We start from the raw sequence: 14,903 nt of genomic DNA, 5'->3' as shown, positions 1-14,903 counted from the left end.
GAGAACAGGAGGCTCCATCAACACCTTGGAGTCGTCGCTGGGGTCGTGTTTGAGGTTGTGGGTCATGAAATCCACAATTTTCCCCACCAGAAAATGCCGTTCCCGTCACTGTGACTCTGTGGGCTCTCCCTTGAGGAATACATATTTATTTTTCTTCTGTTTGCGTTCACTCTGCTGCTCCTGATCACTCACTAATGTGAGGTGCCGTATTTTAGCCAGCTGGCAGTAAACACCGTGTATACGTCAAAACCTTGCTGTAAATTCCTCCGCTGCGTGCAGGCTGAATAAAATTTGGACTTCAGTTTTATTCATTTTTTTGGTGCTCGTGCTCATTTTGCAGGATTCATTGGGTGAAATTAAAATACTAATGATTTAGTTTTAAAAATGCACAACCGTTACACAATCCTTTGCACAAGAAAGCTTTAACAGAATTTAGAGCTTTAGCTATAATCTGCTGGGATTCTTGTTAATCCATCAGGAAACTAAAAGCCAAAAAGAAATTACACTTAAAACTAAACTGCTTTGTTGTTTGGTTCTCTCAGTAGCTGTAATTAGAGTTTTAAAAGTATATTTGGTGTGATAAATTAGATTTTACCTCTATGTTAGAATAAAGACTGCGAGGTTTGTGTTTTTTAAAGCAATTTTCACGACATCGAGCTTTGGATTTTTGTAGGAGTTGTTTGTAAACAGCCATGTCTAAGCTATGCATTATAGAGGAATGGAGCATTACAGCATATATTATGCAAGATAAACCCTCTGTGACCTCTCCTCTGTCAGCTGCCAATGCCCGGGCATTATAACTATTGATTTGTAAAGTAGACAGTAAAGCACTGGTATGGTAAATCTCTCTGTAAAAGCGCTTCTCAGCATTGAATTTTAAATGCGCCATAACTCGTCTCTGCAAGTGTAACAAGAACGAAGGGCAAAAAGGTCCCGAAAACAGGAGTATGTGTGCTAGGTGTCCTGGAGACTTTGTTCTGCCGACGCTTGAGGATTATCGATTTGCAATGCGGTCCATTCTTTCGTCAGAAAAGGGTATTTAATGAGTGCAACAGCAGCCATCGCGCTACCATTGATTTCTGGTGTGCCGGGCTTAAAAGGCGCCATCAAGACAGCAGAGAGATCTTCTTCCTCTTCATCATAGCTCCCCGCCATGGCAGCGCTGCGAGGAAGACACCTTTCGGGAGGCGAGAAAGGGAGCGGCAAAGTTGCCTCAGACGGGAAGGAAAGGGGGGGAAGTTTTTTTCAAAGCCGAGTGCTTCTGCTGCGGCTGGTGTCTGTGCAAGACGTGATTGAATAATGTGCTTGTTTGTCTGTGGCTGGGAGCTCGTGGCACTTTATGCGTTTGTTTGCATTTCGTACATCAACAGCACAAAATGATGGAGAGGTAGTCTCCTTCTTCAGCTTGTTTGCATTATGTATTTTTTGTTTTTTCGTGTGTGTGTGCGCAGAGAGAGAGACTTCTCTGAACGATTTCCAAGCACAGCTCAGCCATGGTCATCTCTATAGCAACTCTGTTCCTGTCAGGCCTCTGCGAGATGCTGAATATAATTAAACCCAGGCATGTAGGAGGGAGGAAATTCAAGTCTTTTTAAACGAAACTAAATGTTCTAATTACATCTTATGATTTTAAATACATCGAGGGGATTTAATTAGGAGGAGAGGCGTCCCAGTCTGCGCTATCCGGAGGGGCTGATCTGTAGGACTTGAAAGCAATTTTTGTTCCTGCTCTTCCTTCACTCCCCAACCCTGAAATGACTTTGATAACCCGCCGAAATTAATTTCTGGATTATGGGATGGGGAAGCGACCACCTTTCAGCCTTTTTCTTTACCCAGTTTTTCCCTTTTCTTTAGCTTCACCACACCTACAGCAGCAGCACACACACACACACACACACGCCCTTCCTCGGGCCTATTGGTTAATACATCAAAAATGTGACATTCAGTTTGTGGATTCCTGCTCCACTCCGCAGATTAGTCTCTCTGCTGTGTGAAAATGACAAGGCATTGTTCAGCACTTTTTGGCCTGGGGTAAGGATGAGTTTGGAGTTCAATTTTCATAAGCGCCAAACCCTGACATCTCACGGAGCTGTGAATGAGCAATAGCAGCCTGTGGGAAGTTGCCAGGCGATGAGGGCTGCAGTCTGCTCGGCGCAATGCTGCGTATTTACTCAAAAAGCTTGCCAGCTGGTTTATTGAGACCTTTTGAAGTGTGATGTAGCTGCTTATAATAAATAATATAAAACGAAAGTCACATTCACTCCGCGGTTTGGAAATTAAAGTTAATTTACGGCCTCGCTCTGCCGGGATTCGCTTCAGGAGAGGGGATCAATTGGGAAACGTCTCGAACGGCGGAGCGAAAAGAAACAAAAAGGTGCGACTCGAACGCCCAGCAAGTCAAATGTTCTTTTTGTTCCAACGCAGCAATGAATATTCAGCCCCCAGTTAAAGCCCGTGCTTCATTTCAGCTAATCTACTTTTTACTCACTCATCAAGTCAACATTCAGCGTTATAAATCACTCCACATTAGCAGAGGTAAATGAAATCCAGAATCTCCCCTGGTGGAATCTCGCTGCCGACGAACCGAGAGGGGAATAAGATGTGTAAAATTAATGTTTAAAAAGAGCCCAATTCATTTGTATGAATCCACGCAGATATTCGGTGATGTTTCTCACGTTGCTTCAGCGCTGTAGCACATTCTGAGACGCGTTACTCCACGATTACGTGCACCTGCATCTGTTTAAGGCGCAGTTTGCAGATAGTAGCGTTAAAATGCACTGCATGGTTTTATATGTTGGAAAAACAAAAGTTGCATGAGGAGAAAAAAGTAGCAAACAAAGAAAATAAATAAATGCTGTTGTGACAGTCAGAAAATAAAGCTGCTTTTCAATCTTCTAGATGCATTTTTGTCTTGATATTATGTTTTTTAAACCACCCTGACACGTAAAGTTTCTCTTCAGTCATTATAAAGATGGTTGAACCCTAATTGTAAAAAAAAAAAACATGTTTTACCTGCTAAAAATGATATGTTGCAATGAAATCATCATCTTCCTGGCTTCTATCCCATCATTTACCCAAACAATCAAGATACTTCTCGCAGGGTTGTGAGAAAAAAACCTCAATTCATCACAAAGATGACACAAAATGTCGCCTTTCTATCTTCTGGCTTTCCTCCCCCCCCAACACACACACACTTTCCCTTTTCCACTGAGCTGTTGGGCACAGTGTGCAGTGTGTCACAACAAACAATGATGGAGCAAGAAATGATAAAACGAAAGAAGAAAGGGCAGAAAATGATGCCGAAGCTGTGAAAATGTAAGTTAAGTGCTGACCTCGGTGGCCTAATGGCTCCAAATGGCGTCTGAATGTCAGTGTGGTCCAGAGAAGGGCAGCTCCTGCTGAAGGGTAATGGGTAAAACGGTGCTTTCAAGTTGTGAAAAGGGGTGGAAGGCGGTGGGTGGGTGTTATTAGATGGATTAGGGACTGACTGCGGTGCGTGAGGAGCAGAATGATAGTAAGCCTCTGCTCGCGGAGTGCCGCAGCTCTTTCTGCGTCAACTCTTTTCGAGGGTGAGGAGGTCACGGAACGGTGCAGCTCCCGCTGTCCTGTGCGTCCGTGTCCATTTCGAGCTGCGCTTTTACTCCCTCACTCAGATTATTAATGGTGTGTGAAGTCAGATGTTTGGATTTCCAGGTGAGAGAAACTGGAACCCCTCTGGCTTCATCAACCCCGACCTCCAAATCCAACAGGTTTCTGGCCTTTATTTCTGGCCCAAATGCTGCTCAAACTGGCAAAATAAACCTACACTTTTATTCTTAGGCCACAGATTACATATATATATATACAGTATATATGCTGTTTAATGAAACAAATCCTATAAATGACAAAAACAGACCGACACAGCCTCAGCAAAGCCAGCCCTTCAGTGTCGGTTCTCGTCTGTGCAGCGCTTCCTTTTTGAATGTTGGCGGTGTGGCGTCTGGAGTCCTCTCATTCAAGAGATGCAAGTTTGGGTTCCTTGTTTGACAAGCTGAAGTGGGAGAACATGTTTATGCAGCGCATTTCTGCAAACCAGATATTAGTAAACCAGAACGGGGCAGCTCTCACTTTAAAGTGCTCGTGTTTTGACAGGAGCTCTTGGTAATGCTCAGCTTTTTGCGGTTTTCTCGACTTCCCCGTGGCCAAACTCTCCCTGAACCGAGAGCAGGTTGACTCCACGCGCCAGGGAAGATTCAGTATTAGAGCTCCAGACGAAGCGATCGAACATCCGAAATCCAAAATCAAAGCTGCAAAGCCTCTAAGTCAGTTTGTTTAATAAGTGTTTAAGTGTCGAGGAAGCGAGCGATAATGGTGCGAGAGGCGCTTTGAGACGGCTGCCCAAACTGCGCCTCAATTAAGCTCAGTTTCTCCTCTCAGCACCCAGACGGGCTGCCAGGTAGAAGGGCCTGAGCCGACGGCGTGCTCCACTGGTGGAGATGATGACACCAATATGTTGTGAGGCTTCCAGATGCGAAACCTTAAAACGAAGAACGCACAAAATCCGTAAAACTCAATGAGCTGAAAGCCTGGTTTAAATAATCCATCTCATTTTCCTCCCCCTCCCCATAAAAGCTAGCATTAATTCACCGCTGATGTCTTTTTATTCATCAATCCAGCGCTGGAGTGGGACATGGAAATGAAGCGAGCTGCAGTCATTGACAGGAACTGGAGGAGGGGTGGATGAGAGGGTGACAGGTGCAGCCTACTAGTGCCATTGTGCCACGTCCTCCTCACATATTTAACAGGCCTAATCACGAGGAGCACTTAAATCTGTGTTACAGACACAGTTTTAATAACAAGCAGGTCCCAGGCAGGTTTCAATCGGACTTCCTCAGCCAGTTTGTGTTTGTTTCCGACGGTGTTTTTTTTGCTCACAGCTCAGTTGGGCTTGCTTCTATTTGGGACATTGATGAAAGGGAACGGGGACAAAACGTGGCTTATTCCTAATTGAAGGCATTGTCTGTGTCAATGGGGTCTCGGAGTGTTTTATCAGCGCTGTGTGAAATTTGCTGCGCAGGGCTTAACTGAATTGGCAGCGGAAGAACTCTATTCTTTCCAAGATGTCTTGCTCAGGGGCCACTCGCGCTTTGCTTTCTGCGCTGCGTCTCTAATTTAAAGCCGACTGATCTGACGCTCTTCAGGCCTTTGGTCTCAGGAAGGTTATTTCATCTCTCTGTCCTCTGATGCCTGAAGACTTCTGAAGTCAGATAGGGTTATGTAAATATGATATACCGGCAACTTAAATGTGAGTCGCGCAAGGTTCAGGGGGATATAAATAAATAAATATCTAAATAATTTAAAAATTTGGCCTCTTTGATTTAATAAAGCGAGCAGAGACGAGCCTCTTATCAGAAGAAAACACTGCAGTGATCCTAACTAACCCGGTGAGCAGTGGCGTGGAACCATCTTATATGTAATCATTATCAGGGACGCGAGTCGTGCGTGGGACCAGATAGTCACACATGGGTAGTTTGTTAATCTTTAAAAAGAACAATCTTAGTTTGAAGAATTACAACAAAACTTAGAGTCAAGCTAACAGCCAATCAGAAGGGGTACATTTAATAGTGAATTTCAGCCATCTGAAACAAGTTAAACTCAGATTTCTTCTTCAGACTGAGTGAACGCTGTGTACCTTTACACCTTATTAGTTTAGCATATATAAAAGTTTTGTATATTCTGGCTATTTTCTAAGCAAAACAAACTGTGGTGCTACGCTAACTACACGCACCGGGGCCGTTCACATGGGAGGGTTTTATAAACATGCACATTTCTTTTTACTGTTTCATAGGAAAGTGTCGTTCTAGGAGCACAAGTACTTTAGTTTTTGAAAAGAAATTTGAAAAAATCTTGAAAGCCACCCTTGTGTTTCGTTGTGTGCTCATTGCGAGTTGGAGTTTTAAGAGTTCAGACGGTCTCAGAGCGCTGGAACCAAAAATCTTCTCTTTAATCCCAACAGGACCCTGCCGGACGTCAGCTTCGCCGTGGCAAACAGGAACCGGAGTCCCGGCTGCAGAACTCGGACTAACTGAGCGCTAACACGGGGAGCGAAAGGCGGCTTGATGCTCGGACGACTGAGGGACTAAATATAAAGGCCGAGACCGACGAGCCCAACAGGGAACACCTGCGTTAATTACAGGTAGGAACAGGTGACCGGGACAAATATTCCACAGGGTTGTTTACATAAAACACAAGAAAAGTCCAAATCCGGACAGTGCAAGCTTTACGTTTTTGTTTTTGGTGTTTCTGTGTGGGCGAAGACATTGACTGCTCATGTGCATTCCACAAAACACCACTGGGAAAGAAAAACATACAACGTACATACAAAAAAACCAAAACTGTTCTTTCAAGTTCTTCCAGAATCATTTGAAAGACGGAGTGAGGAACTTTCTAATGTTCTGACTCTCCCGCCACCGGTGAAATATCTTGGAAATCCAAGACTTTCCACCCTGGATGGACGTGAATGTTGTGATGTTGAAATGAAACATCTGGAAGCAGATTTTAAGGCTTTCCAAACTTCCACTCCAAAGGAGGAAGTGAACATTAATTCAGCCAAGACGATGACCTACCTTCTCCCTGCCTGTAAATCCTATTAAAAAGGTGTAAGCTCCTCCAAAAGACGAGCTCGACCGACGCCGCGATGAATTAATGCAATCTGTGAGGCTAGAGTTGGTGCTTCGGGTGAAGCCGATCATGAGAGAGTGGTCACCAGAGAAAACCAGAACTCTTCTTTATTAAACGCTCGTCTGGGCTTGGAGGTGTGTAAAATGAATCCCGAGAAGCACAGCGTCCTCCGTAGCTGACCTTCAGTCTTTCACGTGTTGCTGATTGCAAACCGTCGTTTTTCGTGCGCGTGGTGTGGGCGTAAAACGGCGCAGGACGCTCCTATTTTGCATCCCAAGCTTTACCTTTAAAAGGCTCTAAACGCCGTCAGACGACCGTCCCCTGTCGCTCTGACTGCAGCTTCACCTTTACGCTTCATTTCAAGCTGGACGGCTCAGCCTAACGTTGTTTTTAGCAGTCATTTGCTCCATCTTTCAAACAGTTTCGGGCTCGCGCTTGGTCTCGCCACGTACGAAAGACATAATGACTGACAAGGACAGGTGGTAATTTTCCAGTGGTTGACTTTGTTCCTTACCAGGTGACAGTTGAATCGTGTTTCTCTGCAGAGTAAGTGATGACTTAAGCATTTAAGTTTTAAAAAAAAAACCCAAAAAACGAAGACAGTTTGGCTCACAGCAGGTCTGAAGCTGGGGAGAAAGTTCCCCTCTTTGGGAAAAACGTGAGGCTGGAAAAGCTCCTGGTTCCGCTGGCCGCCTCCATCAAAGCGTTACCCATTTTTAAAAAGGCAAAAACAAAGAGGGAAGTAATGAAATATCGTTATGAGCTGAAAAGAGTGCTCTATGCTGTAAGCGTCTATATTTATTGCCCCCCTTTTTTTTTATTACTCGCGATCGATCTGCGCATGGCCATTTACTGTCTGAAAATCAATGCCCTGATTGCATTTGCTTTTCTTTTGTTAACCTTGGCCACTGCTCTGAATAAAACGAGTAAAATATCATCCGTCTTGGAGCGCCACTTTGTTTTGTGGGGAGGGTTTGGGAGTGGCGCTGCAAACTGGAGGCAGCTGGAGAAACCTTTATTTTTTATTTTTTTGTCGACATAACTCAGCAGCATTTAGCCCGGCTCATGGTTTACCAGTAAAGTCAGGCGTTTCAAGGATCTATGTGGGGTTTGGGAACCTGCGGCGCACATGCAGGGAACACCAACCTGGGGACGTTTGTGGCGGGAACAGCCCTAAAGGAAGTATCGTAGCATCCCGGTTAGCAGGAGAATGAGGTTATCTGGTGCCTGTCCTCAGCCGGGCTCTTGACAGGCTCAGGTAGGAGGCAATGAAAAGGGTTGCGGCGCCCTGATAACGAGCGGCATGTTTCAGATTCAACACGTGACAGCCATGATGGGATTTAAACATTGGGAACTGAACACACCAGAGCAGGACCGTAAATCCCACGGAGTACGTGAGTGGATTTAAAACTCCGTGTGGGTGTCGAAAATTGAAATTTTAGCTCTGATTACTCTTTTTTTTCCATAAAGCCTGGCTTTGAAGGTGAGCAGCTGAGGTTGATGGATGTACAGGATTATTTTTTTATAGGCTTTTTCTGCTTGGACACAAGCAAACGCTGCAACTAAAATCAGCTCCGTACCGTGCAGAGAGATAAAGCTGCACAGACCAGGAAGAGCAAACACTGGCTTTTTTTTTCTATCTCCCCTTACATGTTTTACAATATCAACAAGACCCTGCAATAATTTGTGGATGAGTTTACTTGAAAATAATTCATTTTTCCAGAACAGGTGGGGTGACATTGTGGGTAGATTCACCTGAATTAAAATGAATACAAGTTCAGGGACGCTTTGATTAACCTTCAGTGTGATGTAATTAGTTTAAACACTCCAAATGACGGTGGACCATTGTTTGACATTGCTCTGTCAGCAATTTAACCTTGTGACAAAAGTAAGGGCAGCAATTTATATATATATATATATATTTAGCTTTTTGTCTAATAACAAAGTGAGGACTTGGCAGAGCTGCACAAACGCTCGGTTCTTATTGATGAGGGGAGGAAATGACACGACACCAGCAGTCAGGTGGCAGAAGTTGTGCAAACCGGAGCCTGAATTGTCTTAAATAAGAACTCTCCTCTGTTTTTATAACCAAATATACAGCATGTTGGACAAAATACAGTGAAGAAGATGCATATCTGAGACGCTCAGTGATTGGGTAAACATTAGCTGCTAATAACAAAACGTCTGAGGTCTAAAATACATAAAATATACAGAAACGGACAAAATAATAGAGCTCCCAGGCTTTCCATTTATTTATTTTTTTGTTATTTCAGTTCTTTTATTTATTCTTCTCTTCTCGTTCACAGTTTCTTTCATTTACATTTTTCTCATTTTCATTTTAAAGTCTGCACTCCTGTAAGTTTGCAGCAAGTTTTTAAATGTTTAGGTGTGAATGAGCCAAAGCTGAGCTTCTCTCTGGGGGAAATATATATATATATATATATATATATATATATATATATATATATACGAATCTGTTTATTAAGCTGCAATATCCTGTTTGTTCATGCAGGATAAAATTAACAGTAACAGCATTGATTTTACAATAATTTACCTTTTTTTTATTACAACTAAAATGCGTTTCAACTTCAGAACCACAACATGTTGAATAACTTCGATGACTCGTTGTTTTTCTTCATGTCTGCAGAGCAGAGCAGAGATGAGCGCTGTTACAGGCAGCTAAATGAGTCGTGAATAAATTAGCAATCGTAGTTAACTGCATTGGAAGAAGAGCTTTTCTTTGCCTTATATGTGTTAAAAAAGAGGGTTTTTTGTGTTAATGAGCTCAGAAGCAGAGGTTAGAAGGTAGTTGGAGAATCAAAGGAAGACGTTCAGATTCATTATGCAGATTTATCACGTTCTTGGAGATTTTCAGTTTGTTTAAAATTAAACAGAAACAGATAATAGACAAGTGGGATTAAGTCTTGTAAACCATCATTTGGAAGCTGCTCCGGCCCACGGCGGGAACCTGAAAAGTCACACGGTTGTATTTAAGCATCAGTGTTTTTATTACCTGCCTCCTCCTCTCATCAGGACCGTGATGGCTGAGAAGTCCGACAACAATACTTTCTCTGACTTTGGCAAGAAAATCAATTTTAATTATCAGGAGTGTTTTTTTGGAGCCTGTGTATTTGTGTGTGTGTGTGTGTGTTTATTTTTTTTCCTGATGGGGTTTCTGACATGACTGCACACTAAACCATGTGTGTCATCGAGGGGGCTGAGATTTAAGCTCCCCGAGGTTAGAGACCAGAGTTTTGGTTCGGAGCGGGCTCTCTGCGGCGGCCGTTAATGTAAGAGCGAGACACTGAGCGAGCACGGCGTCCCGCTGAGCTCCAGTGCGTCCGTGAAGGAGAAGCTTGATTGTTCTATAAAATAATCACAGAGTTCTTTGGTTAGCGCTGGTTTCTAACAAACGTTGGATTTTAGGTCCATGAGCTGCAGACTTTCTGTGGGTTTGCATGTATCAGGAGTTCAGATTTGTCCTCTGAGGAGGACATTTGTAAACCTGAACGTCTCCCATCCACTTCATAACACTAATTTAACTCCTTTTAGTATCTACAGAGGACGTTTAGGGCTTTCCAGTGATACCAGATGTGAAGGGGTGAGGGTAATTACTGTACAAAGATTGGAAAATGTTTAAAAAAATGTGATTGGATAATATTTTTTTTCCATTGGTAGTCAGGAGGATATATGAACTTGAAAATGTTTCAATCAGACATAGTTTGAGTGTTTGTCATGCAGAGGAATCTGTTTGGATCCACATGATCAAACTATGAAATCTTTTGAGGAAGTAATGAAATTTACGCACAACTTTAATTAAAATTCTCCATTTTCCACAAAGTGGGAGTAACCTTAAAAACATGCACCAAGGTGACGTCCAGAAATGTTTTATTTTTCTCATCATTTTAGCCTTGGGAGCCACCAAAAACAGTATTTCTCTTTAAAGAATGAACAAAACTTAGAACATTATTGCATTTCCGTCTAAACAGCCAGAACACAACCTGTGTAAAAGGTAACCTACAACTCAAGGGTGTCTTTTTCTCGTTATGTTTACGTTTCGCCCGCCAACACGTAAGCTTTATGTTTCCTGTTTTTGGTGTGTTTTCCTGGCAGCGTTACAGCGCCACATATGGTTACTCCAGCGGTTTGGGTCGTTCTCAGTGTTGTCGTGTGTATGAAGATGTTTTTAGAAACCATTCTGTGTTTTATGAGGATATTTTCAGAAACAACAAGATAGTTTTGGACAAAACAGTGTTTTTTTGCAGACAGTACCCAAGTTTTAACAAACACCTGATTTGTTTTATCTAAATCTTACCAAGTAGTTGTCCTGCCTAAACTTTAACCTTCTTGGTAATCTAGATGGATAATGCTCTCTAATTATCATCAAACAGACTCCTGAGTAGGATCCAACTGGTGGCAGAAACATCACAGATGCTTTTTATTTTACCTAACTATGACGTTAATAATTGCTTTATTTGAATTACATTAGAACAGAAATATCTGTATGTATTTTGCCACAGCAGTCTTTATCCTCATGCTGTTACAGAAACTCAGACGGGACAATCGAAACAGGTTCAGGTTTAGTCAGCAGAGCTGCTTGGTGAGGTATAGCTTTAGCTCATAGTTTGTTCACCTCCTGAAAACACAGAAAAAAAGCTTTGCCCAAGATTCAAACCCTGAATTTAGAGTAAAACCCCGATGACATTCACAGTAACCGACCAGAAACTTCTACAGCTGCTTCTCTAACGTCCAAGTAACACAAGTTAAGGAAAACATTGCAGGAAGTGAAGAACAGGAAGAAAAGAGTTATTTTTTCACTGGGTTGGACTCTTTATAGTAAGGGATGGACAGGTAACCTTTCACCTGGTGTTAGCAGGAACATGCTTCCCCCAGGACAGAGTAGAGTTAATAGTGTCAGGGTGCGGGGAAACAGAGACAAACCCAGAGTGCAGACTCATTTTTTAAGAAAACTAATTTATTAAAATAAAATAAACAAAAAGGCTGAACATGGCAGCAAAAACCGAAACTAAAGTACAAACATAAATAAACAAGGCGTGGAGCGAAAAAGCATGGAGCAAGCCAAAACCAGCAGGGAACCAGCGGCGTGTGGAGGAGATGACCGGGTTTTTAAAACACAGGAGCTGATTAGGAAAGTGGGCACAGGTGGAAGGATTACCAGAACTCGGGGGAAGGTGTAGGTGGGCGTGGCAGGTAGACAAATGAATGACAGAGGAGGAGTGAATAGTGACACCAAACCAGAACAGGAAGAACAAGAACTAAATTGAACAATAACTCAAACAGAAACAAGATAATAATAAAAACAATAAACTGAAACCCAAAAACCCAAATCCCCACAAATAGATGTTAGTAGATGGTAGCATTTGTTGATATTTTACTATCCATCCATGCATCCATCCTCTTCAGCCGTTTCCTGTTGAGGGTTGCAGGGAGCTGGTTTCAGAGGAGCGGGTGACATCCCGGACCGGACCCGTCCATCACAGGACCACACAGAGACAAATAAGACTCGTAGCCATTTATGCTACATCTGTATTTACACTGTAAAACAACGAGCTGACGTGAGCTCACGTTTTATATCCCGCTTTGAGAAGAAAAAGCTCAGGAGTGATTCCGAACACGGACTTAGTTTGATGACGCAGGTTGCTGTGATTCGATCGAACCGACCCGCGCAGAGCATTCCCACGTGTTTGAATCGTGTTAAGAAGATGTAAGATGGGAAGCATACCTCTGAGCTTATTTTGTTTAGCTGCTTGTTTTTTTTTTTTTTTTTCTTCGGCAGCTTGATTAGATTATTTAGCGCCCCCTGAATCCTGCCTCGTCTGGTGAGGAGGAGGAGGCAGTTTCTGGCCTGCATTAATCTCGCACGTACAGCAGCAACACTCCTCGTAGATCTTGTTCTGTCATTTTACATAATGTGGAGGAGGAAGATGACTGATACTCCGCGGCTAATTCCTGGAACTTGGACAAGCTCCTCACACTGGCTTGTTTTCTCTCTGCGGGGTTGAGGAGACTGCCTGCGCCCTGCATAAATCAGACTCTGCTACTTAACACACCATGACCACAGGAAGGAATCAGAATGGCCACACAGTTGTACAACAAAGAGGGAGCTCGCTTCCATTTGTGATGGAAATTAATACCAACAATAAGTGGTTTGCTGACATATGTGTATATTGTGTCTATTACCATTGGAGTGGTGCAAACACCAAGTGTGAAAACTAGGAATGGAACAGATGGTTTGGCTGTGACTTGAATCCTTTTTTAACCTGCTTAATGTTTGCTTACTTTTCAAACTGTTCTGTGTTTTTTTTCACCCATTTATAACATTTATAATAAAAAAATACTTCAGTGCTAATTGAAAGCAGTTTTGCTGAAAAGAAACTGCTTTTATTGTAGATGAAAGGGACAAATTACGGGAGGGCATAATTATAAAAACAACTATATAATTTATTATAATGTCATGTAATTTAACACCACTTGTGCTAATTATGGATGGAAAACGAAAGGTTTTAAGGTGTGAGGAATTAGGATTGTTAGGTCGTCCCTCACACGTCTCGTTTTGTTTTATTGACTGTTTTTAACTTTTGCGTCGTGGAGCACTTTGTGCACCGTTCGGCTGGTCTGAAGGCGTCTGCAAAGAAGGGTATCAGAGAGGAGCAGTTCTGCCAAAGTACGTGTCACACATTTTTATTTGCCCTCGCCACTTCATAGAACAGAGACCCATTTATAATTTGAACTAGACTCCAGCGTGTTTACACTGTTGCTCCTCTGTTGATACGGGGCACCGGCACCTCGTTATCCACGTGCAAATAACAAGGCAGAGACTCCGTCAATAGATGTAATTACAGGTTGTGGAGTTTCTGAGTGATTTTGAAAGAGCGTCGAGAGTCTCAAATGACACAACTGTGTTTATGGCGCAAAATACTAGGTTTCATGACAAAATGTGTTTTTATTTTTTTTCTTTAAAGAAAGACCTCCTCCTGAAATCTGTCAATATTTGACCCTTAGATGAGGAAAGAGTTTGTTGAATTAGGATTTGTTAAAATGGATGCAAGAAGCTTTACAGAGCGAGTAAAACCCTCACTAAGTACGACAGGATTAGCCGGTGCTGGTGGCATTTTTATCACCTGCTGCTATGAAGGGCGAGTAATAATGTAATCGCTTGTGTCCGTGTGCATGTGTTTGTCTGTTAACTTCGAGAACTGCGCCGCTCGAGGTGGCTGCATGTTGGAGTAGCTCTGTTACACTCACTCTGAGATAATGCTTTTTAAAACTTTATTCCTGTTTTTTTCTTGATGTAAATCACTTATATTTGGATGATTATTCCCTCTGGTATTGTATGGTGTGCAGCTGGGTTTTGGACATTTTACTATGATGCGTAACCATAGCAACAAAGTGTTTTTTGACAATCTGGAGCAGCTGATTAACATCTTTCACTTTTCAGCGTTAAACGTGAAGAACCCTGAAGTCCAGTCATAGCCAGAACCAAGCAGAGCATCCGTAAATCCACCGGAGGTAAAGCTCCCAGTTAGCAGCTCGCCAACAAAGCCGCCCTGGCCGGCGGAGCGAAGAAGCTTCACCTCTACAGGATCGGTACCGTGGCTCTCAGGGAGATCCACAGCTACCAGAAGTCCTCCGAGCTGCTCATCCAGCACTCGGTCCAGGAGATCGCCCAGGACTTCAAGACCGACCTGAGCTTCCAGAGCTCGGCCGTCATGGCTCCGCAGGAGGAGGACAGCGAGGCTCACCTGGTGCTGCTCTTTGAGGACATCAGGACCGAGGACACATCGGGACAGAACCGCTATAGGAGATCCTTCCTGCCCACAGCCATCAGCATCTATAACAACTCTTTGACCAAACCAGGATCATGAGCGACAACATTTAATTTCCCTTTGGGATTAATAAAGTGTTTTTAAATTGGATTGAAATAACAAATATCTCATAAATCACTGGATTAGCCACAGCTAATCAATCTTAGCAAACGCAAACATGGATATTGAGCCAGTGGCACCGGATTCATTTTCTAGGTGGGGGGGCCACCGGAGTGTTTCGTCACCTTATTAATTTTACATGCATCGGATCATCGTCTAACATAAATAAAAACTGAATAATGAAACGCTTTTTCAGCTATGACTTTTTGTTCCAGTATATTATTATGAATAATGATAATTAGTTTAACCAACCAACAGCTTTATAAATGACCACAATAAAAGTAAACACAGGTAAAT

The 14,903-nt window shown here is 42.8% G+C and overlaps 1 protein-coding gene across 1 annotated transcript in view; it reads left to right on the top strand.

Annotated features, from left to right (window-relative positions):
- drp2 (dystrophin related protein 2) overlaps positions 1 to 14,903 on the top strand; it is a 174,888-nt gene that overhangs the window by 22,417 nt on the left and 137,568 nt on the right. Inside the window, exon 2 of the mRNA XM_017408504.3 lies at positions 5,996 to 6,175. The gene's annotated coding sequence lies outside the window, so the exon portion shown is untranslated. The remainder of the gene's footprint in view (positions 1 to 5,995; positions 6,176 to 14,903) is intronic.

This window comes from Kryptolebias marmoratus, linkage group LG9 (genome assembly GCF_001649575.2).
Source record: "Kryptolebias marmoratus isolate JLee-2015 linkage group LG9, ASM164957v2, whole genome shotgun sequence".
Classification (NCBI taxonomy): domain Eukaryota; kingdom Metazoa; phylum Chordata; class Actinopteri; order Cyprinodontiformes; family Rivulidae; genus Kryptolebias; species Kryptolebias marmoratus.
The sequence above is the reverse complement of the archived record's forward strand: the minus strand, read 5'-3'. Positions and strand labels throughout refer to the sequence as shown.